The following is a 5,706-nucleotide window of genomic DNA, read 5'->3' as shown; positions in this document are numbered from 1 at the left end:
GACAAGATCACTATTTTCAAGAAAAGGGCAAAGGGAAAGAAAGGGAACTTCAAGTAGAATGACAAGCAAGTTGTCAGTCCCGCGAAGAAGCCCAAAGCTGGACCAAAGCCTGAAACTGAGTGATTATACTGCAAAGGAAATGACCACTAGAAGCGGAAATGCCCTGAATATTTGGTGGATAAGAAGGATGGCAAAGTGAACAAGGGTATATTTGATATACATGTTATTGATGTATACTTTACTAGTGTTTATAGTAGCCCCTGAGTATTTGATACTTGTTCGGTTGCTAAATATTAGTAACTCGAAATAGGAGTTACAGAATAAACAGAAACTAGTTGAGGGTGAAGTGACGATGTGTGTTGGAAGTGGTTCCAAGATTGATATGATCATCATCGCACACTCCCTATACTTTCGGAATTAGTGTTAAACCTAAATAAATGTTATTTGGCGTTTGCGTTGAGCATGAATATGATTTGATCATGTTTATTGCAATACGGTTATTCATTTAAAGTCAGAGAATAATTGTTGTTCTGTTTACATGAATAAAACCTTCAATGGTCATACACCCAATGAAAATAGTTTGTTGGATCTCGATCGTGATGATACACATATTCATAATATTGATGCCAAAAGATGCAAAGTTAATAATGATAGTGCAACTTATTTGTGGCACTGCCGTTTGGGTCATATCGGTGTAAAGCGCATGAAGAAACTCCATAAAGATGGATTTTTGGAATCACTTGGTTATGAATCATTTGATGCTTGCGAACCGTGCCTTTTGGGCAAGATGACTAAAACTCCGTTATCCGGAACAATGGAGCGAGCTACTAACTTGTTGGAAATAATACATACCGATCCAATGAGTATTGATGCTCGTGGCAAGTATCGTTATTTTCTGACCTTCACAAGATGATTTGAGCAGATATGGGTATATCTACTTGATGAAATATAAGTCTGAAATAGTTGAAAGGTTCAAAGAATTTCAGAGTGAAGTGGAAAAATCATCGTAACAAGAAAATAAAGTTTCTGCGATCTGACCGTGGAGACGAATATTTGAGTTACGAGTTTGGTCTTCAATTAAAACAATGTGAAATAGTTTCACAGCTCACGCCACCTGGAACACCACAACGTTATGGTGTGTCCGAATGTCATAACCGCACTTTATTGGATATGGTGCGATCTATGATGTCTCTTATTGATTTACCATTATTGTTTTGGGGTTATGCATTAGAGACAGCTGCATTCACGTTTAATAGGGCAACATCTAAATCCGTTGAGACGACACCATATGAACTGTGGTTTAGCAAGAAACCCAAGTTGTCGTTTCTTGAAGTTTGGAGTTGCGATACTTATATGAAAAAGTTTTTCAACCTGATAAGCTCGAACCCAAATCGGAGAAGTGCGTCTTCATAGAATACCCAAAGGAAACTGTTGGGTAATCCTTCTATCACAGATCCGAAGGCAAAACATTCGTTGCTAAAAATGGATCCTTTCTAGAGAAGGAGTTTCTCTCGAAAGAAGTGAGTGGGAGGAAAGTAGATCTTGATAAGGTAATTTGTACCTTCTCCCGAATTGGAAAGTAGTTCATCACAGAAATCAGTTCCAGTGATTCCTGCACCAATTAGTGAGGAAGCTAATGATGATGATCATGAAATTTCAGATCAAGTTACTACAAAACCTCGTAGGTCTTCCAGAGTACGATCTGCACCAGAGTGGTATGGTAATCCTATTCTAGAAGTCATGTTACTAGACCATGATAAACCTACAAACTATGAGGAAGCGATGATGAGCCCAGATTCCACGAAATGGCTTGAGGCCATAAAATATGAGATATGATCCATGTATGAGAACAAAGTATGGAATTTGATTGACTTGCTCGATGATCAGCAAGCCATGTTAGATAAATGGATCTTCAAGAGGAAGACGGACACTGATAGTAGTGTTACTATCTACTAAGCTCGACTTGTTGCAAAAGGTTTTCGACAAGTTCAAGGTGTTGAATACGATGAGATTTTCTCACTCGTATTGATGCTTAAGTTTGTCTGAATCATGTTAGCAATTGCCACATTTTATGAAATCTGGCAAATGGATGTCAAAACTGCATTCCTTAATGGATTTTTAAACAAGAGTTGTATATGATGCAACCAAAAGGTTTTGCTAATCCTAAAGGTGCTAACAAAATGTGCAAGCTCCAGCGATCCATCAATGGACTGGTGCAAGCATCTCGGAGTTGGAATATACGCTTTGATGAGTTAATCAAAGCATATGGTTTTATACAGACTTTTGGAAAGTCCTGTATTTACAAGAAAGTGAGTGGGAGCACTACAACATTTCTGATAAGTATATATGAATGACATATTGTTGATCGGAAATAATGTAGAATTATTCTACAAAGCATAAAGGAGTGTTTGAAAGGAGTTTTTCAAAGAAAGACCTCAGTGAAGCTGCTTACATATTAAGCATCAAGATCTATTGAGATAGATCAAGACGCTTGATAAGTTTTTCAATAAGTACATACCTTGTCAAGATTTTGAAATAGTTCAAAATGGAACAGTCAAAGAAAGAGTTCTTGCCTGTGTTGCAAAGGTGTGAAATTGAGTAAGACTCAAGACCCGACCACGGCAGAAAATAGAAAGAGAATGAAAGTCATTCCCTATGCATCAGTCATAGGTTCTATAAAAGTATGCCATGCTATGGACCAGACCTATTGTATACTCTGCCCTGGTTTGGCAAGGGAGTACAATAGTGATCTAGGAGTAGATCACTGGACATTGGTCAAAATTATCCTTAGTAGAATAAGGATATGTTTCTCGATTATGGAGGTGATAAAAGAGTTCGTCGTAAAGAGTTACATCGATGCAAACTTTTACACTGATCCCGATGACTCTAAGTCTCAATCTGGATACATATTGAAAGTGGGAGCAATTAGCTAGAGTAGCTCCGTGCAAAGCATTGTAGACATAGAATATTTGCAAAATACATACGACTCTGAATATGACAGACCCGTTGACTAAAGTTCTCTCATAAGCAAAACATGATCATACCTTAGTACTATTTGGGTGTTAATCACATAGCAATGTGAACTAGATTATTGACTCTAGTAAACCCTTTGGGTGTTGATCACATGACGATGTGAACTATGGGTATTAATCACATACAGATGTGAATATTGGTGCTAAATCACATGGCGATGTGAACTAGATTATTGACTCTAGTGCAAGTGAGAGACTGAAGGAAATATGCGCTAGAGGCAATAATAAAGTTATTATTTATTTCCTTATATCATGATAAATGTTTATTATTCATGCTAGAATTGTATTAACCGGAAACATAATACATGTGTGAATACATAGACAAACATAGTGTCACTAGTATGCCTCTACTTGACTAGCTCGTTTATCAAAGATGGTTATATTTTCTAACCATGGACAAAAGAGTTGTCATTTGATTAACGGGATCACATCATTAGGAGAATGATGTGATTGACTTGACCCATTCCGTTAGCTTAGCACTTGATCGTTTAGTATGTTGCTATTGCTTTCTTCATGACTTATACATGTTCCTGTAACTATGAGATTATGCAACTCCCGTTTACCGGAGGAACACTTTGGGTGCTACCAAACGTCACAACGTAACTGCGTGATTATAAAGGAGTACTATAGGTGTCTCCAAAGGTACATGTTGGGTTGGCGTATTTCGAGATTAGGTTTTGTCACTCCGATTGTCGGAGAGGTATCTCTGGGCCCTCTCGGTAATGCACATTACTATAAGCCTTGCAAGCAATGTAGCTAATGAGTTAGTTACGGAATGATGCATTACGTAACGAGTAAAGAGACTTGCCGGTAACGAGATTGAACTAGGTATTGGATACCGACGATCGAATCTCGGGCAAGTAACATACCGATGACAAAGGGAACAAAGTATGTTGTTATGCGGTTTGACCGATAAAGATCTTCGTAGAATATGTAGGAGCCAATATGGGCATCCAGGTTCCGCTATTGGTTATTGACCAAGAATAGTTCTAGGTCATGTCTACATAATTCTCGAACCCGTAGGGTCCGCACACTTAAGGTTTTGATGACAGTTATATTATGAGTTTATGAGTTTTGATGTACCGAAGGAGTTCGGAGTCCCGGATGAGATTTGGGACATGACGAGGAGTCTCGAAATGGCCGAGACGTAAAGATCGATATATTGGACGACTATATTCGGAGTTCGGAAAGGTTCCGAGTGATTCGGGTATTTTTCGAAGTACCGGAGAGTTACGGGAATTCGCCGGGGAGTATATGGGCCTTATTGGGCCATACGGGAATAGTGGAGAGAGGCCAAAAGGAAGGAGGCCTGCGCCCCCCCTCTGGTCCGAATTGGACAAGGGGCGCAGCCCCCCTTTCCTTCTTCCTCTCCCCCTCTTTCCCCCTCTCCTACTCCAACAAGGGAGGTGGAATCCTACTAGGACTAGGGAGTCCTAGTAGGACTCCACACTTGGCGCGCCCCCTCCTTGGGCCGGCCACCTCCCCCCTTGCTCCTTTATATACGGGGGCAGGGGGACACCCCATGACACACAAGTTGATCTACGGATCGTTCCTTAGCCGTGTGCGGTGCCCCCCTCCACCATATTCCACCTCGGTCATATCGTCGCAGAGTTTAGGCGAAGCCCTGCGCCGGTAGAGCATCAGCATCGTCACCACGCCGTCGTGCTGACGGAACTCATCCCCGACACTTTGCTGGATCGGAGTCCGAGGATCGTCATCGAGCTGAACGTGTGCTGAACTCGGAGGTGCCGTACGTTCGGTACTTGGATCGGTCGGATCGTGAAGACGTACGACTACATCAACCGCGTTGTCATAACGCTTCCGCTTACGGTCTACGAGGGTACGTGGACAACACTCTCCCCTCTCGTTGCTATGCCATCACCATGATCTTGCGTGTGCGTAGGAATTTTTTTGAAATTACTACGTTCTCCAACACGGAGGTGGCAGCAGGGTACTTGGCCGGGGGAAACACTTGGCCGCTGGTGGTGGTCACGGCGTCGATGGCGTCTCGGACGCCATTCCCTCCTTGGTGGCGGTGCCAAGGCTAAACCTCCCCTGCTTCCCCCCTTCCCCCCTTCCCCCGTGCCCGGGTGAAAACCCTAGCCCCGGTGGCTAAGCGACGACGGCGCCTCAGCGTCGTCACCTTCTTGAAGGCGCCGACTTGGGCATGGGGATGCCGGGTGTGCATGGCGAGCTTGTCTGGTTCCTGGTGGCGGCCCGTCTGATCTACCGCGTCGCAGCTCCGGGCATGTCTCGTGACTGCGGTGCTTATCTTCCGGCCGTGTCTCCGATGACGACCTCGCCCTTCCTCACCTTGTACTTGTCGTGATGGAGCGGTACTTCATCTCACTCATTGATGGCGGCGGAGATCGGCGGCATGGCGCTGTGGAGGCTCGACGTCCGATGCGCGGAGATGGACTCATGCAGGAGGAGGTAGCTATCTGGCGTCCTGGTGACGTCGATGGCAGATGTGGCCTTCACAAAGTAGAAGACTCAATATAATCTGAAGACGGACTTGTGGAAGATGGCGGCGACGACACAAGAGTGCGTCTGACCGGATTGTGCCCCGTACCCGGTATGTGGCTCGGCTGGGGCTTCCGGCTATTGATGTTAGGTTTAGGTGAGTGGTTTGGGTAGTGGCCCAGCTAGCATCCCTTCATAATATGGATAAGAG

This window comes from Triticum dicoccoides, chromosome 6B (assembly GCF_002162155.2).
Source record: "Triticum dicoccoides isolate Atlit2015 ecotype Zavitan chromosome 6B, WEW_v2.0, whole genome shotgun sequence".
NCBI classification, from domain to species: Eukaryota; Viridiplantae; Streptophyta; class Magnoliopsida; order Poales; family Poaceae; genus Triticum; species Triticum dicoccoides.
The sequence above is the reverse complement of the archived record's forward strand: the minus strand, read 5'-3'. Positions refer to the sequence as shown.